This window comes from Artemia sp. Qi Xiang Cuo, chromosome 16 (genome assembly GCF_049724085.1).
Source record: "Artemia sp. Qi Xiang Cuo chromosome 16, ASM4972408v1, whole genome shotgun sequence".
NCBI lineage: Eukaryota > Metazoa > Arthropoda > Branchiopoda > Anostraca > Artemiidae > Artemia > Artemia sp. Qi Xiang Cuo.
The window spans coordinates 94,807-120,243 of record NC_142809.1 but is presented as its reverse complement, the minus strand read 5'-3'; the positions used below and the strand labels follow the sequence as shown (position 1 = coordinate 120,243).

At 36.2% G+C, this 25,437-nt stretch overlaps 1 long non-coding RNA gene across 1 annotated transcript; it reads right to left on the bottom strand.

Moving 5' to 3' along the window:
• Positions 1–860: 860 nt before the first annotated feature.
• LOC148942452 (uncharacterized) lies at positions 861–23,644 on the bottom strand. The gene is made up of 4 exons (XR_016143105.1): positions 23,630–23,644; positions 21,211–21,350; positions 14,229–14,492; positions 861–1,323 (listed from the first exon to the last, which is right to left on the bottom strand). It is a non-coding gene; the product is annotated as an uncharacterized LOC148942452 (long non-coding RNA).
• Positions 23,645–25,437: the final 1,793 nt, after the last annotated feature.

Genomic DNA, 25,437 nt, shown 5'->3' with positions numbered 1-25,437 from the left:
CAGCTTAAAGATTACATTATGGAGGACTATGAAGTACCAAAAATATGCTGATATTTAATGAGGAGCAAAGGTGAACAGGAATTGTTTGTAAGAGCACAAAATGCCTGAATACCCCCCCCCCCACCCCTTCAGTTCCTTTGCTTGCTGACGGGCCAAGAAGCGGAAATCCGAAGCATCAGTATGTACTGTATATTGCTGTTCAATATTTACTATCCTTAAATTTCATGAGAAACTGTTGTCAAACACTGTCGGTATACAATTACTTTCCATAATTTATCGATTTGTAGATAAAATGAACTCAAAACATAAAATTACAACCTTGCTAAAGTGAGAAAAAGGCTGTTTCAGGCCATTTGTATCTCAATTTTACATCGAAAGAGGGGATGAGAGAGCGTACTTCAAGCTACAAATAATTAAAATATAATACTATGCTGGTAAGAATGGTATATGTTAATAAAAAAAATTTTAATTACTCATTTTCGTTATCCATTCCTTTTTTCGTCCTTATGTTATAGTATTTTTTTTTTTTAGGTATATTAAACCCATATGCAACCAAAAAGGATAAATTTTTTTGTGTTTTATCCAGTAAATTAGTTTAAAAAAATTAACAGAGCATGGAAGCAACAGAGCGTTCTGTTCGAAAGTCGAAAGAGCGAAATATCGCCATAGTTCTTGAGGTCTTCCAATAGAGAAAAGCTGCGTAACCAAAACACAGATTACTCAATTAATGTAATAAATTTTTTTTCCAAACAGTTTTAAACTTACAAGCCTAAAACAAAAAGTATGCAACCCTAAGGTTTATTAAAGACAAAATATGGAATGGGTGAGTTAAAAATTTTGTTTAATTTTGTATAAATTAAAATAAAAAGTACCGATAATATAACTATAATAGCCTTTTTTATTATTCTGTCAGTAAAGATCTTACCTGAATCAAGATAGACCAGAAATAATCAAACAAATAAGAAAATATTTTGGTTGAAAAAGTATGTAATAACAGATAAGTAACTTTAATATAACTAATACTAAATAACTAACTAATAAAGCTCTACCTCGTATTTACATTCAAATTTTCTTTTTACGCTCATCGAAAACTCTCTTCTTGGTGATTTTTTTCCTTTTTTTAGACACTTTTGAAACCTGAAGTATTGGCTACCATTAGATTCATCTCAGAGGCAGATGAGAAGGAAAAAAGTGCTGAGAAAACTCACCAACTAAAGACTCAGTAATGCTGAAAACCAGTGAAAGTGGAAGAAACTAGCACACAGACGGCTGCTGATACTGCTGATCAGCAGTGGGAGTGGGATGGAACAAAACCAAAAAGAACTAAAAGAAGCACAAGAAACAATTAGAAGACTAGAGGAACAACTTAAACAACTACAGGTTAGAAATTGTCAGTGAATGTTTAGAAGCTTTTTAAATATTTCTAAAGCACTAATAGATAGAGCGCTACAAATATCAGAATCGACTTCAGAGGACAAATTATATTTATGGGAAGATGTTTTTGAAATCCCCCTTCCCCCCAAGCTTAAATTTTTCCAAAATTTTTACTTTAGAAGCTTTTTTAAATATTTTTAAAGCGCTAAGACATAGAGTGCTACAAACATCAGAATTGACTTTAGAGGACAATTTATGTCCAAGGAAGATGTTTTTGAAATCCCCCTTTGCCCCAAACTCAAAAATTTCCAAAATTTTACTTTAAAAGCTTTTTAAAATATTTCTAAAGCGCTAAAACATAGAGCACTACAAACATCAGAATCAACTTTAGAGGACAAATTATGTTATTTATAGAGAACAAATAATTATGAAATGATGGGCGTGGGGGGGGCCTAGTTACAGTCCGATCACTTTCAACTATTAAAAAGGACACTAGCCCTCTCAATTTACAATTGAATGAGCCCCTTTTGAAGTTTTTACGACAACTCTATCATTAAAAACCTTATATGCCCCCAAGGCATAACTTACAACCTTCACCCTGGGGACTGTGGGGGGTTTGTCATCCTTAAATACATAATTTCCAAAATCTTCAACTACGTTGAACAAACTGGCTATCTCTGAACTTTGATCGAATGTGTTTTGGGATATTCAGGGCGTAAGAGGGGGGGGGGTAATTACTCTCCACACACTTTGAGCTATTAAAAAGGGCCATTTCAATTTCCTGGAAATTGAAAAAGGGCTCACTCAATTAGAAATTCAAAGGTCTAGAGCCCTTTTTCAAAGTCAAAACTGCTTTGAGGGCAACTAGCCCCCCCTCTCTCGCCCACCTGTTCCTCAAACACATCCAATCAAAATTTTAAGATAGTCATTTTGTTCAGTGTTGCTATGTTTTTGAGGAGGACACTCCCCCACGACCCTCAGGGCAAGGGTTTGAAGTTATGCCCTGGGGGCATATAAGGTTTTTATAGAAGGCGTTGTTGTAGAAACTTCAAAACAGGCTCATTCGATTGGAAATTAAAGGACTAGTGCCCTTTTTAATAGTCAAAAGGGATTTGTTGGCAACTTACCCCCCTCTCTCGCCCATCTTTTCCCCAAACACATCCCATCAAAATTTTTAGATATCCATTTTATTCAACGTAGTTGAAAGTTCTGAAAATTAGGTCTTAATTTATGCCCTGGGGGCATACAAGGGGTTTATAGGAAGTTTTGTCTTAAAAACTCAAAAAGGGCTCATTTGGTTGGAAATCGAAACGCCTAGTGCCCTTTTTAAAAGTCAAAAGTGATTGGAAGGCTTGACCTAATTATAGTAAAGATCGATGTGGGTATAATGTATTATTTTTTTTGTTGTTGTTGTTGTTTAGACCAGGGCAAATTGCTTAAGTTTTTACGGACAAAAGTGTCGAAATTTTGAGATAGCCATTTTGTTCAGCATACTCAAAAATCTAATAAATATGTCCTTGAGGATGACTTAATCCCCCACAGTTTCCGGGGGAAGGGCTGGAAGTTATGAAATTTGCCCATTGTATACACATAGTATTGGTTAACGGGAAGTATAAAGACGTTTCAGGACGGATTTTTTCTGGTGGTGGTTGGGGGATTCGAGGAGGGTGGTTACAGGGAAGTATCCTTCCATGGAGGATGTTTTATTTGAGGGAAGGACATTTCTATGAGGGGGTCGCCGGATTTACAATGATTTTTTTAAAAACGATCAGAAACTAAATAAAAAAACAAGTTTTTTCAACTGAAAGTAAGGAGCAACATTAAAACTTAAAACGAACAGAAATTATCACGTATATGAGGGTGTTCCCCCCTAGTCAATACCTCGTCCTTTTCGCGAAAGTTTTTTTTAGGCCTTTTAAAAGAGCTATATATTCTAATTAACCGGCCTTTGGGATACAGGTGTGTGTCATTCGAACAGAGTTTAAACTTTAGCGTAAAGAGTGAAGTATCTACAAGGGGGCAAACTCCCTAATATATGTAATAAAAACATACGAAAATAGAAGTTCCTTACGTAAGTTAATTCGTAAGTTACATCAAAACAAAATTTCGAGAAAGCCATTTAGCCAAAAAAAAGTAACATGAGCAAGCAAATTCCATTTTAATGATTAATTTAACGGCGAGAAGAAATCAAAACCTGCACTCATTTAAAAGCGTTCAGAAATTAAATAAAAAAACAAGTTTTTTTTAAGTCGATGTAAGGAGCGATATTAAAACTTAAGACGAACAGAAATTATTCCATATATAAAAGGGGCTGTCCCCTCTTCAACGCCTATCTCTTTACTATAGAGTTTTTATTGTTTAAAAAAATGTAGTTGGGAGTCAAACTTTAGCTTAAAGAGCGAGGCGTGAAAAATATAAAAACACGGACTAATTAGAGTGAAACCAAGACAGATTTTCTGTGAGAGGCAAAGCTGGTGTAAGTTTTTCAGAGTTGCATATGAATAATTGTTTTTTATTGTTTGTGATAGCGTATCATCATACGGCAGAAGTAAGGTATAGGCATACTGTAAGGGTAATTGGGATGCTCAATCAGTTCTGAAAGTAATTTGAAGGCAATTCGAGGCCAAAACATGATTCGAAACTTCATGAATGACAATGCCATTTGGTGGCCGAACCCTGGCACATAAAACTGTCACTTCTTACTTATGCTTAGAAGTCAGATGAGAGTTTGTCCCAACAATTTGTCTAAAGGCCAAAAAGATTATGCTACGGCAAGTATCTATCGTAGACTTCTGTTCGGGGGAAAAATTACTTTGAAATAGGCATCAAAAATTATCTATGGGATTTTTTTTACGATTACTTGAGCCGGATAAAAATCTTAGGGAGAAGGGGGTGGGGGGGGGGCTTGAAACCGGCGAGTTTTGTACTGATATTTATTTAATGCTTCATTTAGGCTGACTTAATTGATTTGTTTTATAATACAATGATGTAAAAGTGTGCATCAGCTTTTAAAAAACAAGAATTGTGGATGATAGTTTATACAGGGGGATGCCTCAAACGCTATAACACTGCAATGATACGTATAATGAAGTGACATTAAAAGGTAAGCGTGAGGTTAAGACTATCATAGGTAGCACGCTAGCGCTGCCTAAGTAAAAAACGATGTGGGCACAATGTGTTGTTTTCTGGTTCTCCATACCCGGGCACTTCATATCGAAGGAGTTGTCGTAGAAACTTCAATTTCAATTCCTGGAACTTGAATTCCTGGAACTTGAATTCCTGGAACTGACAATTTAAATTTCCTGGAAATTGAAAAAGGGCTCATTCGATTGCAAATTGGAGTGGCTGGTGCCTTTTTAATATTCGATAGGGTTTGGTGGGCAACTACCCCCCCCAGGCCCATGATTCTCCCAAAAAAATCCACTCAAAATTTTGAGATATCCATTTTGTTAAGTGTAATTGATTTCCAAATAGAAAATATCTTTTTGAGGAGGACACTCCCCCACAACCCTCGGGGCAAGGGTTTTAAGTTATGCCCTGGGGGCATATAAGGTTTTTGCTGAACGCGTCGTCGTAGAAAATTCAAAAAGGGCTCATTGGATTGGAAATTGAAATGGTTAGTGCCCTTTTTAATAGTCGAAAGTGATTGGAAGGCAACTAACAACCCTTTTAAGCCCAACATTTTCCCAAACATATCCACTCAAAATTTTTAGAAAGTCATTTTTTTCTACAAATTTTAAAGTACAGGAAATTATACCTTTGAGCAGGACACCCCCCCACAGTCTTCAGGGCAAGGGTTATAAGTCATGCCCTGAGGGAGTATAAGGTTTTTACTGAAATGTTTGTCGTAGAAACTTGAAAAAGGGCTCACTCGATTGGAAATTCAAAGGGCTAGTCACCTTTTTAACAGTCGAAAGTGATTTGATGGCAGCTAAACCCCCTCTCACGCCCATCTGTTCCCGAAACACATCCAATCAAACGTTGTAGATAGCCCGTTTATTCAACGTAGTTGAAAGTTTTGGACAATAGGTTTTTAAGGATGACAACCCATCCCCCCCCCCAAAACCCTAAGGGCCAGGGTTGAGCTAAGCCCCTGGAGCATGGAAGGTTTTTATTGAAATTGATGTTGTAAAAACATCCAAAAGGGCTCATTCAATTGAAAATTGAAAGGGCTATTGCCCTTTTATTAGTCGAAAGTGATTGAAGGAAAACTAACACCCCTCTCACGCCCACCATTTCCTTAAACACATCCAATCAAAATTTTAAGATATCCATTTTGTTCAACTTAGCCGAAAGTTCTGGAAATTAGGTCTTTTAGGATAAAAACCCCATCAGAGCTTTTAGTGCAAGGGTTGTAATTTGTGCCCTGGGGGCATATAAAGTTTATCTAGAAAGTTGTTGTAGAAATTTGAAAAGGGGCTTATTTGATTGGAAATTGAAATTGCCCTTTTTACTAGTCGAAAGTGAGTGGAGAGTAATTAACCCCCCTCTCACGCCTTCCATTTTCCCAAAAACATTCAATCAAAGTTTAGAGATAGCCATTTTGTTCAACGTAGTTTAAAGTTCTGGAAATTATGTATATATGGATGAAAAATCCCCCAGAGTCCCCAGGGCGAAGATTGTAAGTTATGGCAATTTTAATTTTGATTGGATGTGTTTGGGGGAACGATGGGCACGGGGGGGGGCTATTTACCCTCCAATCTCTTTTGTCTATTAAAACAGGCACTAGCCCTTTGAATTTCCAATCGAATGAGCCTTTTTTTAAGTTTCTACGACTACGCCTTTTTTCGACTATTAAAAAGGGCACTAGCCCTTTGAATTTTCAATCGAATGAGCCCTTTTTCAAGTTTCTACGACAAACATTTTCAATAAAAACCTTATATTCCCCCAGGGCATACCTTATAACCCTTGCCCTGACGACTGTGGAGGGAGTGTCCTGCTCAAAAGTATAATTTCCTGAACTTTAAACTGCGTGGAACAAAATGGCTATCTAAAAGTTTTGATTGGATATGTTCGGGGAAATGGTGGGGGTGAGAGGGGGGTTAGTTTACCTACAATCACTTTCGACTATTAAAAGGGCAATAGCCCTTTCAATTTTCAATTGAATGAGCCCTTTTGGATGTTTTTACAACATCAATTTCAATAAAAGCCTCACATGCTCCCAGGGCATAGTTTAAAGCCAGTGCCCTGAGGGTTGTGGGGGGGGGATGGATTGTCATCCTTAAAAGACCTAATTTCCAAAACTTTCAACTGCGTTGAATAAAATGGCTATCTAAAAATTTTGATTGGATGTGTTTGGGGAAAAGGTGGGCGTGAGAGGGGGGTTAGTTGCCCTCAAATCACTTTCGACTATTTAAAAGTGCACTAGCCCTTTAAATTTCCAATCGAATCAGCCTTTTTTCAAGTTTCTACGACAAACATTTCAATAAAAACCTTATATTCCCCCAGGGCATATTTGTATCGTAACAGCAAAAAAAGTTTATGCTCGTAAAATATATATCGGTTACAAGCCAAATACGCACATTTTTTTAGAAATAACTACAAAACCAATGCTGTGTTTGTGTATTTGCTTTGTACCTTGACGCCTCATTCTTTTAAGATTCAATTAGAACCTTTGAAGCTTCATTTGACAGTTAAAATTGTTTTGGAAGACTTAATTACTTGCTGAGAAACTGTTGAATGGGAAGGCTGAGAAACTGTTAATTACTTGGATTCAATGTGATAATGACAGTTGGCTGAAATATCTCTTTGGGAAGTTAGAAGCATTAAGATAAGGCACCGTCGGTAGTCTCTCTTTAAGTAACCCTAGTACGCACCAGTATTTAAACCCAGATTTGGTGTATAAAAAGCGGCATACAATAATGCCCAAGTGGTCTCAACCCTCAGAAATTACGGGTGTATCCCATTTGAGCGCTTTCCCATTTGAGCGCCATGGCGCGCAAATGGGAATTTCCCATTTGCGCGCCGTATTTTAAATAGTTCAGTTGTGTCCCAGTTGAGCGCCAGATAATATTTTGCGTATGTTAGGTGATATAGCTAGGTGATCAGGTAAATTTTTCGCAAATCATATTATTGACTTACGAATAAAGTAAACACACCACTCGATGCCTTTTTTAGGCTCTTTCCAAATATAATAATCATTTTTGTCGGAAATGAATTTTACCCCCACCCCTATGTATACCAATCCAGGGTATATATTTGCACATTAGGGGGGTGGGGGTAAATTTTAAACTTACCTCCCATTAACATCAGAAATAAAATTTACCCCCCCCCTAATGTGCAAATATATACCCTGAATTGGTATATATAGGGGTGGGGGTAAAATTCATATCAGAAAAAATGATTATTCTATTTGGAAAGAGCATAAAAAAGGTATCGAGTGGTATGTTTACTTTATTCTTATGTCAATAATATCAACTGCGAAAAATTTACCGACGGGTCTTCATGTCTGTTTTCCTCATACAGTATATAGCGGTGGATACCGCATAATGCATAAGTACCTGTATATACCTTTAGTAGTAAATATATATGGTATACATAAATACTATATATATTTACTTAGTTTATAATACTATAAATGGAAGTTATTTTCACAACCATTGACCCAATAAAATCCTCAGTTTTGTTCGTTGTCTTCGTGGCAATAAATATTTCTACAGGTCAATGTGGCAGCAAACCACGCTTCATCCACCGCAAAATCACAATTTTGGGTTTGGCGCTCAAATGGTACTCCGTGGCGCTCAAATGGGAACAAAATTCCATGGCGCTCAAATGGAACAAAATTCCGTGGCGCTCAAATGGGAAAGCGCTCAAATGGGAACACCCCGAAATTACGTATATCAGGTGGCGCATTCCAAGCATCGAGAAAGTTTGTCAAGCGTTATTGTGCCTAGCGTGGCGGAACTGTGCGGAACACATGATGCTTCAATATGTATAGGGGACGACCAAAAGACAGCAGAAAGGGGACGACCCCTCGAATAATGCCAGTTTCAGAAAAACTGCATTTCAGAGCTGGCTGTTAACACATGCAGCAAACTTCTTTTAACTGACGTTGTTGTAATCCTACCTAGCCATTGCTGAGTATGTGGACTGGGCTTTAGCCCTATCGAAGTTCAAAGGTGCTATGAACAGTCTATTGCATCAATGCTCTTGTACAGGAAATAAAAGCCTGTTAGCTACCGCTGTACACTGTATGACACAAGAGAGTAACTGACTGATTGACCCGGAATCAAGAACCGATTAATCTATTTAGCCTATTTATTAAATTTCGACTCTGAACTAAAAAACGCAAAGGATTAGTTATAAGGTAAAACGGTGGTATGTGATTGCTCTCAACAGGCCTCTTCTTGTTTTTTTTTTGTTTTTTTTTATACATCTTAGTGATGTAGAATTAAGGAATTTCTTTAAATGTTCTGTTCTTCATTTTTAATGTAATTTGTCAATGCCAAAAATGTTAGTAAAACTGTTTAGCGTTACCCGTAACTTTACAACTCGATGCCCAAACCTGTTTTGATTTTAGTCTATCACCTTTCTCTGAATTTTATTCGATGAGACGATTTTTATTGTTTATCTGTGTGTTTCTGTGACATTTACTGTTGTTGATTAGCAATGTCTTGAGAGCTTTAGTTTAGCTTGTAAATATTGAATGTGGAAAATATTTTTTTATTGAAGTTTTATGGTTTGACTATTTGTCCTCATTGTTCTTGTATTCAACTTGAAAGCCGTAAATATTAAAATTGATTTTGCATTATCTTAATGTTAAGCTCCATAATAAGAAGCAATAAGGAGAAAAAAGAGTTTTCTGCTTGGTAAAAGGTTTTCAGCTTCACATTGTGGTTTTTGAGTCTATGTTTCCTTTTGTTTGACTTATTAATTAAGCTTCTGACCCTCCCAGAAGGGGCCGAAGGAGTTATCCTTGTTGTTAAAATTCATTCACAGAATCCCAAAATGAAAATTTTCGAGATAGTGTTGAATTTAATTTATTAAAACAAATGGTTTTAATGATTTAATACAGTTATTCAGTGACAACATGCTAAATTTGGTATGATAAATACTAAATTGAATGCTTGTTTATTCAGCTACACACTTGTGTTTTTGTATATTATGTTTGTTCTTTGGGAGGCAACAAAAAGCGTTGCCCAACTCATTTTTGAAAAGAAGTTAAGGATATACCACAGTGGATCCAGCCGGGGGAGGGGCAAGTACCTCCCATAGGTTTTGAAAATTTCTTTTTTTGGTTATATTCATTTGAAAACAAAAAAAAAAAAAAAAAATTGCCCCCCCCCCTTCTCTTAGATTTTGAAGAAAATATGTTTATGTATAATTGAAAAAATCATTGCCCTCTACATTTTTGTGAATTACCCCTTTACTTTTTAAGAATCCAGAAACACGCGAGAAAGACAGAATCGAGAAAGACCGAGATGCTTAATGAACAACAGGTTTCTGCTACTTGTGAGGTGTTGCTCACTCCGTGACAAAGATTTAAACTTTAGTTTTTTGGGAGTTGAAGGGGCAAAAAAGGTACATAGGTTAGGTTAAGTTAGATTACGTATTAAATATATGCTATGCTTTACCCTCACCCCCTAATGTGCAAATATATCCCAAATTTGTTTCTAAACTATTATATTTTCATCCTACTTTGTTTTATTTCATTAGCATTAACGAAACTTCACTTATCGTGTGTTTCTGGATTCTTTGTAAGTACCGGTGCCCCTTATATACCGTTTCATTTGGGTAAGCTACCCTATTAAGACAATTCTTATTTTTCCTTTCTAAACCTCTTTTCTTATGGAGCTTGAGCCTTATTTTTCATCACCTACAAAATTAATAAAATCTAAAACCTTCATCTTATATATTGTCTTTTTTCACATTGATAATGATGTTACAGGCTCTTCTGATGCAAAGCCAAAGAAAGTGACAGACGAAACTTTCGACGGTCAAGATTCATTAATACCTGAAAAAATAAAGTTGAATGCTCAAGAATCTGAATCACCTGAAACGCCTAAAGACGTGCTATTTGCTTCATCAACAGATTCAGAAAATTATTTGACCCCACTTAAGCCCCGACGTCTAGCTAATTATAAACGTTTATCAGAGATAGATATATCAAACATAATAAGCCCGCTTGTCATCCCAAATTATCCTCCAACGCCAGAGCCAAGAAAAGCAATAATTGTTCCACCCCCAAATTTTGATTCTTCATCAGATTCATCTGGATATGAAGGTGGACCATTGGAATTGGAAGGTAAAGAATTGTCTAGCATTGCTAAGGTTTGGGATAAGAGTATGGAAATCGATAAATCAACACTCAGTAATGATGAAAACTACGAAATAACACTTTATGAAACGGATGAAAACTGTGAAAATGGATTATCCTCCAACGCCAGAGCCAAGAAAAGCAACAATTGTTTCCCACCCCCAAATTTTGATTCTTCATCAGGTTCATCTGGATATGAAGGTGGACCATTGGAGGACGAGCGGATATAAGAGGCGCACTCATAAGTGACATAGCTCGTGAGCTTAACGAGAAAGATACCATTTTTTTGGAAGAAACAGATGCTAAAACTTCCAGTAAAGGTAAAGAATTGTCTAGCATTATAAATGAAGTTATGAATGTAGTTAATAGCACTGACTAAGTCTACGGAAAAAGTAAGATGTACTTTTCCAAACACTTCCTCCATGGAAAGATCCTCCCTTGTAAACCCCAACCCATCCAACTCCCCCACCTGCCAGAACCCCTTCCATGAAAACGTTATGCTTCCCAATAACCAATACTGTATGTAAAAATTGGTCAAAGTTTACAAATTGCAGCCCTTCCCCCAGAGACTGTTGGGGATTAAGTCATCCTCAAAGACATAGTTACTATATTGTTCGACCATGCTGATCAAATTTATTATCTCAAAATTTTGATGGGGTGACTGGGAAAAAATGAGCGTGGCAGGGGCCCAGTTGCCCTCCATTTTTTGGTCACTTAAAAAGGGGCACTAGAGCTTTTAATTTCCGTTCAAATGAGCCATTTCACAATATTCTAGGGCCACTGATTCGATACGATCACCCATGGAGAAAAAAAACAAATAGACACCTATTCGTGATCTTTCTTCTGGAAAAAAAATACAAAATTCCACTTTTTTGTAGATAGGAGCTTGAAACTTCTATAGTAGGGTTCTCTGATACGCTGAATCTGATGGTGTGGTTTTCATTAGGTTTTTATGACTTAGTGGGTGTTTTACTCTTCGAAAATTAGGCAAATTTTCTCACGTAACTTTTGAGGGGCAGGACTAAACTTGATAAAATTTATATATTTGAAATGAGCTTGAAAATCTGATTCTTTTTGATACATCTAATGGTATCAAAATTCTGTTTTTTAGAGTCTCAGTTATTATTAAACTGGGTCGCTCCTTACTTACAGTTCGTTGCGACAAACTGTTTGAAAAGAGGTGTAGTTATCTAGGTTCAAGAGGTCTTTTTTAAGCGGTAAATTGACGATTTGCTGCAAATTCACTTTGTAACAAATCTATTTGGCAGGGTGATTCTCAATTCGGCTTAAGGCTTATTCAAATGTGTTTTGCTCACAAGTAGTAATGACCATAAAGACGCTGATTACACAAGACCTGTCGAATCACTTTCTGCAGCTAAACCCATTTCTGGGCCAGTCAGAGATGTTCCTGCGAACACTCCACCATTTATGGTGAGTTGAATATAGTAGCCTCTAGCCAAGACGGGTTTGGTGAGGAATGCGTCGCGGGTTAATTCAGAACGAGGAATGGTACAGTCAGAATTGTTCTATCTTGTATCAAACAGTTGTAGTAACGAACTGTAAGTAAGGAGCGACCCGGCTCAATGGTAACCGAAACTCTAAAAAACGGGATTTTGATACCAAAAGATACATTAAAAGAATAAAATTTTAATACTGATTTCAAATATATAAGTTTCATTGGGTTTAACCCTACTCATCAAAAAATACGTGCCTGAGAAAATTGGGCTGATGAAGACCACCCAAAAGCTATAAAACCTTAATGAAAATCACAACAAACGATTCAGCTTATCAGAGAACCCTACTGTAGAGGTTTCAAGCTCCTCCCTGCAAAAATGTGGAATTTTTGTATTTTTGCCAGAAGCAAGATTACGGATGCGTGTTTATTTGTTTTTTTTGTTTTTTTTTCCTTGGGCTGATCGTATCAACCCAGTGATCCTAGAATATCATGGGAGGGCTCATTCGAATGAAATTAAGTTCTAGTGCCCTTTTTAGTTGACCAAAAGAATGGAGGACAACTAGACCCCCCTCCCACTGTCATTTTTCTCAATGTCTCCCGATCAAAATTTTGAGATAGCCATTTAGTTCAACATGGTCGAAAATATAATAAATGTCTTTTTATTAGCATGGGGCTGTAAGGGATGGCCGCTCCTTCATAGACAGGACAATTTAGTTCGTTAAGGATTGTAGCATTGTTCTCTACTTTAAATTCATTTTGATATTTCATATCGTGTCAAGCTTAACCGTGAATATAAAGCCCGTACCACATCACAGTCACATGTATCGATAAAGAAAGCCACATATCATAAATAACACGGCAATTTTCTTGATTTTAGCGTCACACTTGTATTTAAAAAGCAAAAAAATTTATATTGCAAGAAATTAGTTTAAAGAGTTTTCTTTAACTCTGTTGGAGAAAAAACATTTTCCATAAATTATTTCAAAAACAAAATAATCTGTTAACTTTCAGAAGACCCTGGGAAGGGTCCAATGAAGCTTACAACCTTGATTAAAACTAATTTTTTCAGAACTAAAACAAAACTCAATTTTATTTTGAGTTTGGGGTTTGACCCCCCCCCCATGAAAAATTCTTTGACTTGTGGACAGGTCATAAAAATGTATGTAAAAAAATAAACTATTTCACGTAAAATCCTAAAAGACATTTCCCGACTCGTAAATTAAGTTTTAAGAATACAGGGGGGAAAATCATTATTTTATACCGTCAGACATAGTCTACGGTAGGTGAACCCTATCTTCTTCTTTCTTTACTCCAACAGTAATTTGTGTCCAACTGTTCTCTAATAATGCTAAGTCTTCTTAACTTTTGCCAAATTTCTCTCCCAGGTAGAAAAACCACTGTTCTAAGTTTCCATCTTTTATAGTTTCAAAAAGCATGCCTTAAACGTTGACTCTGACTAAGAAAATCATGTTTGAAAGTCGAACAATGCTCAACTCGAAAAATTACGAACGGGCAAACGTAATTGGCGCTGTAGTCGTGCGTAATTTTGATTTTATCGACAAGTATGACTATAATGTGGCACGGGCATAACGGGAAGGTGACTGCCAAGGTTTTCCTCTCCTCTTCATATTTTAATTTTTCACAAAGTTTCATGCTTTGATTTTCGTTTTAAATATTTTGATTTCTTTATTCGAAATGCTCAAGAATATGTAACTATTCGTCTAAGAAGTACTTTTGAAGTTTCAGGTTCCCATGTCCCTCTCCCAACTATAAAAATTATTTATTAAATCAATAAATTATACATTTATTTATTAAAAAATACATTATTTAATTTAGTAAATTAACTATTTTCATAAATTATTTTATAATAAATTAAAGTAAATAAATAAATAATTTATATTTATAAATTATATTTATCATTATTATCTTTACATTTTTTTATCATTATATTATTGCTACAATTATATTATTTCGTTATTATATTTATTTTACTATTCATTATTTATTAGCATACTTTTATAAATTATTTTATAAATTATTATTTAATCAATAAATTATTTGTTTATTTGTTTAAAGTTAAAAAGATTAGTTATTGCAATTAATAAATTATATAAAAAAAAGTAAATAATTTAAAAGAATCACCGTTTAGTGAAATCGGCAGGTTGTGATGCTGCGCTGCAGCTAAGGTAATGGGTCGCTCGCTCAAACTGGTCAATATTGGAAATTACTGAATGGCACTTTCAGTTGCCATTCGATTGTTCAACCCACAAACGTAGATCTGATCCTTATTTTTGATTTTGATATAAGTCGCCTTTCGTCCAGCCCATACGTCATCGAACAAAGCAACTTCCTTTCGTCTCGGCTTGTCAGTCTTCAAAACAATCTTCTGAGGCTCCAAGTATGTAGCTAAAGAGTATAATGATTATAATCATAAAAAATGATATAAAATAATTATATATAGGTATTTTGCATTAAATTATTATCATTAAACACCAAAACGAAAAACTATTACAGCTTTAGCTTATGATAAAGTCATGTTCAATAAATGAACATGAAAAACTTACCTATGGACAAATACTAGGAGCCTACCGGAACTATTAACGCATTTAATGGCAAATGAATCACTAATAGCCGGGTAAAAGTGGATAATAATTATAGGCAGCGCTGCTTAAGCAAATCCCCCCAAACTTAATCCCCCAAAGTCCCCGGAAGGAGGGCTGAAAGTTGTGAACTTTACCCAATGTTTACATACAGTATTGGTATTGGGAAGTAAACAGACTTTTTCAAGGGATATTTTTTTCGGGACGTGGGGGGGGGCCGGTTATATGGGAGGACCTTTCCATGGGGGAAGGGACATTGCTATTAAGAGGGCGCCAAATTTCCCAGCATTATTTTAAAAAACAGATCAGAATTTTAATAAAGAATAAACAAGTTTTTCAACTGAAAGTAAGGAGCAACATCAAAGCTTAAAACGAACAGAAATAATTATGTATATGATTGGGTTCGTCCCCTAGTCAATACCTCGCTCTTTAAGCCAAAGATTTCTTAGTACTTTCATAAGAGCTATTTATTCTAATTAACGACCTTTTTGATTAAGCAGTCATTTTTAAAGAATTGGAACAATATTTGAACTTTAGCGTAAAGAGCAAGGTATTAACTAGGGGCGAACCCCCTAATATACGTATTAAAATATGGATATAGAAGTTTGTTACGTTTGTTAAGTTAATTCGTAAGTTAAGTACATTTATTACTGATTAAAACGTTTGTAAATAAAACTAAACATCTTTCGAGAAAGCCATTTAACCAAATAAAAGTAAAATTAACATGCATTGTTTTTTTTTATTGTAAATGTAAGATGAGCCATAAGCAAAATGGAAAGATCCTCCCACATAACCCCTGACCCACTCCCCCTCCACAACCAGAGAAAATCCCCCGGAAAACGTCGGTATATTTCCCAATAACCAAGACTATATGTTAACATTGGATAAAGTTCATAACTTTCAGCCCTCTCCCCGGCGACTTCGGGAGATTAAGTCACCATAAAAGACCTAGTTACAATATTTTGGACCCTGCTGAACAAAAGAGCTATCTCAAAATTTTGATCGGGTGATTTGAGAAAAAAATGAGCGTGGGAGGGGGCCTAGTTGCCCTCCTTTTTTTAATCACTGAAAAAGGGTATTATAACTTTCAATTTTCGTTTAAATGAGCCCTCCTGCAATATTCTAGGGCCACTGGGTCGATACGATAAAACCTAGGGCAAACAAAAAACAAAAAAAAAAATGAAATACGATAAAAAATAGCACAAGACGATGAAATGAAAGTTTTATTTTTTTTTATTAATGTACAACCCGTTAGACGGATGCGGGTTTATTTGTTTTTTTTTTTGTTTTATTTTTTTCCCAGGGGCGATCGTATCGACCCAGTGGTCCTAGAAAATCGTGGGAGGATTCATTGGAACGGAAATTAAAAGTTCTAATGCTCTTTTTAAGTGACAAAAAAATAGAGGGTAACTAGACCCCCTCCTACGCTCATTGTTTTCCCAGACAGCTGATCAAAATTTTGAGATAGCCATTTTGTTCAGCATGGTTGGAAATATGATAACTGTGACCTTTAGGATGACTTAATTCCCCCCAAGTCCCCGGGACAGGGCTGAAAACCATGAACTTACACAATGTTAACATATAGTATTGGTTATTAGGAAGTATACAGACGTTTTCAGGGGGTATTTTTTCTGGTAGTAAGGGGGTGGGAAGATCCTTCCATGACGGAAATTTTCATGGGGTAAGGGACATTGCTATGAAGGGGGCGACGGATTTCCCAGCATCATTTTCCAACTGAAAATAAGGAGTAACATCAAAACTCAAAACAAGCAAAAAATATTACGTGTATGATTGGGTTAACCCCCTGGCCAATACCTCGCTCTATAAGCCAATGAATTTTTAGTACTTTTTAGTACTTTCACTCGAGTTATTTGTTCTAAAAGAAGGTCTTTGTGATTTAGGGGTCATTTTTAAAGAATTGGAACAAAATTAGAACTTTAGTTTAATGAGCGAGGTATTGACTAGAGGGCGATCCCCCTAATATTCGTATTAAAAATATGTGAATATAGAAATTCGTTACGTAAGTTAATTCGTAAGTTACGTGTATTTATTACTAATCCTTTCTCCAGAAACCTTTTTCTTCTTCTTGAAAAAGTATGGTTAATTAACCATTCGGGATACATGTTACGTATTAGTGTTTTCCTTAGAAAAGACAACTCCTCAGCAAATTTTGGAGACCAAAGATTAAAGATCCGATGAGTTATAGAAATGATCAAACCAATTTTTACTTGGCGAGCGTGACCGGAACTACAAGACAAAAATCTTATTGTTATTCGGTCGTTTTTCTGTAAATTATTGTATTTCTTTTTTTTGTATCAGTATTCTGTATCGTTTTTCTGTATCTTATTGTTATTATGTCGGTTTTCTGTAAATTTTAAAATACAGACTATTTTGATTTTTTCAAAAGAAGAACATCAAGAAAAGGAAGTTTCACATTCTCTTCCGATTCAACAGTAAACTTTAAATCCCCCCCAAACAATTAAGATGTTTCAAAATTCCTTTTTATTCCTCCTCCCCATAATCCCATACTGAAATAATGTCATCCATATACCGGCCCCAGAAAATGTGTTTTAAAAAATATGAATATAACGCAATTGTTTCAATATCCTCCACAAAAACTTTGCCTTTAAAGATTGGGGTTTGTTTCAGAAAGAGTCCATAGGGTGCTATATTATCTTTGGCAGTATAAATAATGAAATAAATTCAACCATTCATTAAATAATTAAAAGAATCTAAGATGTTTAGTTAATACAGGTTACAGAGATTTGTGTTTTCACAATTTTTACTTTAAAATTCTAGAAAAAATAATCATTAGAAATGAATCGGCGCTAGAATACTCATTTATAAAAAAGATATATTTTTGAAAAAAAAATATCCAATAGCTTTGATCCAAGCCTTAAAAGGTCTTTACAATGTTGCCTGCGAGCTGTCTCTAATGGTAGAAATGGAGGGAAGGGTGCCCATATTACCCTAGTTTCTTGCACCTGCATAGATTTTGAAAAACACACATTTTGAAAAAAAAAATTAGAAAAAACAACCTAAAGTGCAGTTTTCGGATGCCATATACTACTTCTAGCAACTCAACTACTTCTAGCTGTTTCCTCTGTCTTCTCAGTAATTTTTCAACTCATGTTTTTCAAGGTTTTCATTTTTCTGTTTTCTTTTCAGTCTATTCAGTCTATTCACTGCTTATATCAAGTGATTTGAGTTATGGCATGGAATTTTAAACACAATCACAGGACATAACAGTATAGACTGCTTGAAACATAATCACAGATGTTATAGGAAAGAGAGCTGCTGAGAGCTTAATGTTCGCTTCACAAGAACAAAAATCAGTGTTTTAGTATTTTTTTTGTATATTAATATTATTATATGTTTCTTTTTACCAATTATCCTGTTCTTATAGAATATGCCTAGCTTAGAGTATGTTTCTGAAGTGAATATTCAATACGACAAATTTCTTTATTTTTTTTTCATATTTCAACTTTATTCTATATTTAGCCCAATAGGCTAGAGAGAACCGTGGAAAGTTCTCCCTTTAAAAATTTCTGTACAGTTCCAAATAACAGCACTATGTGTAAACAATGACCAAGTTGCAATGACCAAATTACAGGCCTTATCCCCGGTGTGAAATTTCTCTTGGAAGATCCTCCCCAGACCTTTCCTCCCCCATGCCCGTGATATCCCCCCCCCTAAAAATGTACGTATATTTTTTTATACCAAGCACTACACGTAAATAATGGACAAACTACATAAGTTATAGCCCTTTTCCCAGGGGCTTTGGGGTGGGGAGTCTTGTTATCCCCAAAGGCGTATCTTTCAACTGTGCTGAGTCAAATGGCTGTCTCAAAATTTTGATCAGAAATCATTGCGGAAAAAGGGGCGTGAGAAGCGGGCTTTATAACCTCCAATGCTGTCGGTCAATTAAGAAGGGTACTAGAGCTGTTGATTCCCATTCAAGTGACCCCTCTCTTTGGGCATAGGAAAGGGGGCAGAAAGGGCCACTGCCCCCTCTCCTCCCTAGAACTTTAAATTTACACTATATATTAACGAAAAATTTTGTTTGTTGGAATTTTTCGGTTGAATGTTCACTGTTAGATGGTTGAAAAAGCTGGAAATAAACAGAAATTTCCAAATATCGTTTCCGATATCGATATTCAATATTAATTTTTGGTTCAATGGTCCGATATACTGATACATCAATTTTGATAATTAATATCGCCCAACTTTTAATTGAATTGGATTCCTAGAACTGGAAGCATTTATTTAATCGTAATTTGATTTGTGTCAAATCGCTTTTATGGTGTTTATGTTTTCTGGAAACTGGAAGCAGGACAGTGGGTTCATTATATCACGGTATTGCAAGAGGATAATAAGAGCATAGTTATCCAGAAAAACTAATACAGAATGTAATTGACGATTTGTGATTTTTGGTGATTATTGACGAATAAAGATTCCAAAAGGTGATAGAAATTGATGGCGATGTGAGATTTTGTAAACTGCCGATATAACTTCAGCTCCCTCATCCCTTCCCTCACAGAATCGACCGCACCCCCTAGACAAGATGCTGCCTATGCCCATGTCCCTCTCCCAACATTTTAGGACCATTGGTTTGATATGATCAGGAGCGAATCTCCAGCATTTTTATTGGGGGAGGGGGGGGGGGGTTGAGCAGAAGTCTGCCCCCCTAGCAGAAGTTCTGCTATCGGCACAGCAGAAGTGCCGATAGAATAAGAAACGGGATAGCTACAGTTAAACGCTAAAAATTTACGCTTTTCAAATTCACTACGCTTTTCAAAAATTTACGCATTCAAGAGCCTATCAAGATTTGACTGAAGAGTTTTACCAAGATTTACCAAGGTTGGTTTTACCAAGTAAAATTGGGCTAAACAGAGGGGTGCTAAGGCACTTCAAGTGCAGCGGACTATTGTCCACTCAATCTTTTATGGCCACAAATAACAAAATTCCACGTTTTTGCAGATATGAGCTTGAAACCTCTTCAGCAAGGTTCCTTGATACGCTGAATCTTGATGGTGTGATTTTCATTAAAATGTTATGACTTCTAGAGGGTCTTTCCCCTTTTGTCGAAAACCAGACAAATTTTCTCAGGCTCTTAGCTTTTAATGGGTAAGACTATACTTAATGAAACTGCAGAGTTTGAATGCAGAGTTGGTGGGGTTATCTTTTTTCGATCCCACTTGGCTAATAAACTGGTCTGTAGCACCGATGAACCATCAGAGCACACTAGGGTTGTAAACCCAAAAGTCAGGAAAGAAAAATTAAAACATGTAGTTGATGGAGGATTGGTAAATTTACTAACCAAAGAAAAGTTTAAATTTTTTGACCGATTTAATATAAAAACAGATTTCCTAAGACAACATCCAAACACCTGGCCTCAAAATAATGACTTCCAAAGAGGGATTTAAAATTGTTAAAACATTAAAAGTAGTTAATGATAGGGCTGAGCGTGGTGTTAAATTAATAAACGACTTGAACAACCTTCTGACAAAAGATGAAGACCAAAAGTAATATTTCCGCCAAGTTGTAAGCAAATGCCGAGTATTATATCCTAACGTTTTAAAAACTACTTTAACAAAAGCTCTAGAATAGATTAAATAACATTGTAAAAAAATGTAAAATTATCAATCATTTATTTGCCTCTTTTGTGAATATTATATAACTGACTTTTATTTTTCAAAATAAAAAATGTCATTAGACTTATCAGTATTATTTTTTTTATCATATTTCTAAACTGAAAAATATACCAAAACAGCAAAATTTATCACTTAATAACAAAATACACAAAGTACGCTCCTAGTGGTACCAGGTTACGTTTTTGGGGATAAATACTGTTTTGACTCGGTTTGACTTAAAAAAAAAACAAAAAACAATTATGTATAGAATATGAATTTTGAAGAATAATATTGGCTATTCTTAGTGTTCTGGAGTTATGGCCCGATATGTTAGCTTTTTAACAATAAATTAGAATTTTTTCAAACTTTGCTTGAAGCTAAATCTTCAATTATGTTCCTCCTGACCGGCCAGTTGCGACTTAAGAGGTACAATAGAACCTTAAAAGGATTGCAGTGACTTAAAAGAACCCAGGACAGTAGAAATGTAATCTGACTGTTTGAATTGATTTAGTTTTATTTTAGATAATCAAGGGCACCGACAGAAAATTTTCCAGGGACGTGGCCAATTACCAGAATAGTGGAGATTGGAGGAGAAATGAAATTTCTGGTAAAAAAAGAATGTAAAAAAAATGCATCGTTGAAAACTTAAGTATCATTTTTGAGTTTTAACGAGTTAGCTAGTATATCAAACTCGTTGACAAGCATATAAAACTTTAAAAAGATCAAAGAATTGGTTTATATGCATTTTTGGTACTTTTTTAAGATTCGGACAAAAATCGCAGGGGTGGTGTCAAACCCAATAATCTCCCCCCCCCCCTCTCCTGGATACGGTCTTGATAGGAAATATAAAAAAATAACTTATTACCAGCGCCATCTCTATAAGCAACTTACTTTGGTCTTCTTGACTTTGGTGCTGGCACACTTGAATCCGCATTGTTCACTTCTTCTGGATGACTGTTCTCTTTTTGATCCCATAGCCAATCAGCTGCATGTTCCGTATGGTTGTTCCTCTCTGACCGTCTGTGCATAATCTGAATGAAAAATACATTTGATAGTTTTTGTTGAATAAGATTTTTTTTACTGTCTGGTGACAGGATTTAATTGACAATTTAAACAAGAAAAGGAAACCTTGGATTCAAAATCAACTGAGCCAATTTTAATTGGGGGTTTTAGCGTAAAAATTCTGAATTAACCCTTTTATTCTTTTATCAAACCATAATTACTCAGGAAATATTCAAAAAAGACCCTAAATGATAAAATATGAATTAATAAAAAAGAATCAAAATTTCAGTGTACTACAATATACTACAGACAACTCTTTACAACAGAAAAGTGTGTGAGGATGGGCGTCAAAATGCGGATGAAATAGTGGATGAAAGACCGCAAAAAAGTCATTTCGCACGTTTTTTGCTGCCTCTGCACAATTTAGCTTTTTCCGGGTATCGAGAGGAGGTTGATGCCTCTGTAATTGCCACAGGGTGTCGCCTCTGTGGCAAGTGACCAAGTGACCCTTTTCAAGTGACCAAAAAAAAAAAAAAAAAAATGGAGTACAACTAGGCCCCGTCCCACGCTCATTTTTTTCCCAAGTTCACCCGATCAATATTTTGAGATAGCCATTTTGTTCAGCATGGTGAAAATATAATAACTATGTCTTTGAGGATGACTTAATCCCCCACAATCTCGGGGGGAAGGACTGCAAGTTATGAACTTCGCCCAATGTTTACATATAGTATTGGTTATTGGGAAGTATACAGACGTTTTCAGCCAGGTAGTAGGGGGTGGATCGGGATATATGTGGGAAGATCTTTCCATGGAGGAAGTTTTCATGGGGGAAGAAACATTGCTATGAAGGGAGCGCCGTATTTCCAAGCATTATTTAAAAAAACGATCATAAATTAAATAAAAAAAGTTTTCAACTGAAAAATTTTTCAACTGAAAGACTTTTCAACTGAAAACTTTTAAACACCAAAGCTTAAAACAAACAGAAACTATTACGTTTATGATTGGGATTACTTCCTAGTCAATACCTCGCTCTTTGGGCTGGAGCTTTTTTATTACTTCCATAATAAGTATTTATTCTAATTAACGCTCTTTGCGATTAAGAATAGAATAGAATTTTATTTTTAAAATTTCTTTCACAACATGTTTTGCCGAATTTGAATTTTACGTCCAAAAAAAAAACACTATTTATATATATTTCAATGCCACTATAAATATTGCAAAAGAAATATATGAAAAAGGTCAACACTTAATTAAAAAGTAAAAATAAAAACAAAATAGAGAACAATAAAATTATTGAAAATGCATTAAAAATATGATGAGTAAGAAATTTATTTAAAAAGTCAAAAAGAAAAAAAAATAAGAGATAATAATAAAATTAAAGACTAATTCTCCTGGCTATTGTACAACTCAACAAAACTCGGAACAAAACTCTTCCGATACCTTTCATGTTTAGCGGGGATGGGAGTCAGTTTGGGGATTTTTTTGGTATTTTATACGGGGCGGTCTGTTGCGGGCAGAAAAGTAGGGTTCGGGGATGATGGAACGTAATCGAGGAACAGACAGGGTCTTGGTACCGAAACGAAAGCATAGGAAGTTCTTTCTCTCGGCCAACGTGGTGAGCTTGAACTTACCTAGTAGATAATGATATGGAACCTTCCCTTCATAATTTATGATTCTAAGTGCTCGTTTTTGGACATTTTCAATCTTATAAATATGCTCTGAAGAAAGACCAAAATGCTACACTGGACAAGCAAATTCCAGTATTGGCCGAATAAAAGAACGATAAATTTGGAGAAGATCCCTAGGGGATTTGAACATGGGCATCCAACTTCAAGTCACCGGTTTTTGTCATTCCAAGTAGTTTAATGCATGGGACAGAGATTTTGGGAGGAATGGGGTTTGTGAAAGAAGGGGGTGATTTTAAAAATTTAATTGTCATAAGTGACGATTTATTAGCATTAACTTTCATCTTCGACAAAGAAGCCTCCTTGGTGACATCGTCAATTTATGTCATAATTGAGCTTTTAATATTTTGACAACAAACCTCAAGTAATGACAGGTCGTCCACATACTTCCATCGCTCTGTGTGATCAGTCATGAGGCTATTAATCATTATAAGAAATAAAATGGAACCTATCAGAGTTCCTTGGGGCACCCCTGTCCCACCCCTGTCCGAGCAGCTTGAGTCTCGCTCGCTGCGTTGGTATGGTCATCTGCTCCGTCTGCCTGCCCAAACACCCGCCCGGCTCATCTTCGATTTCGACCCAGCTGCAAACGGCTGGAGGCGTCCTAGGGGAAGACTACGTACCAGATGGGTGAACGTCTTCCGTGATCGGCTCGCCTCCAGAAACATCAACCCGGCTGAAGCGACAACCCTCGCCATGAACCGACCACTCTGGAGAAGACTGACGGCACTGACGACTGGTTCCCTCTACGCTGGCAACGCTGCCGAGCAAGAGCTTTAAGTAAGTAAAGACCCTCTAGAAGTCAAAGAATTTTAATGAAAATCACACCATCAGATTCAGCGCATTAAGGAACCTTACTGAAGAGGTTTCAAGCTCATATCTGCAAAACATGGAATTTTGTTATTTTTGCCAGAAGATAGATCATAGATGTGTATTTATTTTTTCGTTTTCCCCCCAGGGGTGGTCGTATCGACCCAGTGGACCTGGAACATTGGAAAAAGGCTCAGTCTAACAGAAATAAAAAGTTCTAGTGCCCTTTTTAAGTGACCAAAAACTAGGAGGGCAACTAGACCCCATCCCACGCCACTTTTCTCCCAAATCATCCCATCAAAATTTTGAGATAGAGATTTTGTTCAGCATAGTTGAAAGGCCCAATAGCTATGTCTTTGGAAATCAAATGACCCACTACAGCCCCTGGGGAAAGGTTTTTAAGTTATAAAATTTGCCCATTGTTTACGTATAGTATTTGTTATTGGGAAATATGCATACATTTTTTGGGTGGGAAGGGAGGATGAATTTTCTGCTGGGAGGATTTTGCACGGGAAGAATTTTCTATGGAGAGGGAAGTTTACAGGGGGTGAACTTTTTGGGGGAAATTTCAGGGGGATATTTTTCAAGGAGGGGAGGGTATTTTCCGGGGGTTATTCTCCTGGGAGGGAGGGGGGGGGGGTAAACGCCGGCCACCCTTACGCACTATATCATATCAAACAGTTCGTGGTAACGAACTGTAAGTAAGGAGCGACCCGGCTCAATGGTTACCACAACTCTAGAAAACGGTATTTTGATACAAATAGATACATCAAAAGAATTGCATTTTAATGCTGATTTCAAATATATAAGTTTAATCAAGTTTAATCCTACCCATCAAAAGTTAGGCACCTGAGAAAATTTGGCTGATTTTCGAAAAAAGGGAGAAAGACCCCCTAAAAGTTATAGAACCTTAATGAAAATCACAACATCATATTCCCCGTATCAGAGAACCCTACTGTAGAGGTTTCAAGCTCCCATCTACAAAAATGTGGAATTTTGCATTTTTTGCCAGAAGAAAGATCACGGGTGCGTGTTCATTTGTTTGTTTTTTTTTTTGTTTTTTTTCCCAGGGGTGATCGTATCGAACCAGTTGTCCTAGAATATCGTGGGAGGGCTAGTTGGAATGGAAATTGAAAGTTCTAGTGCCCTTTTTAAGTGACCAAAAAGAATGGAGGGCAACTAGGCCCCCTCCCACGCTCATATTTTTCCCAGTCATCTGATCAAAATTTTGAGATAGCCATTTTGTTTAGCATGTTCGAAAATATTATAAGTATGTCTTTTAGGATGACTTAATCCCCCGAAGTTCCCGGGGGGGAGGGCTGAAATTTATGAACTTTACCCAATGTTAACGTATAGTATTGGTTATTTGGAAGCATACAGACGTTTTCAGGGGAGATTTTTCCTGGTAGTGGGGGGGGGGGTGGGTGGGTCAGGGGTAGTTGGGAGGATCTTTCCATGAAGGAAGTTTTCATGGGAGAAGGGACATTGCTATGAAGGGGACGCCGGACTTCCCAGCATTATTTAAAAAGACGATCATAAATTTAATGTAAAAAAACAAGTATTTCAACTGCAACAGCAGCAACATCGAAACTTTAAACGAACAGAAAATATTACATATATA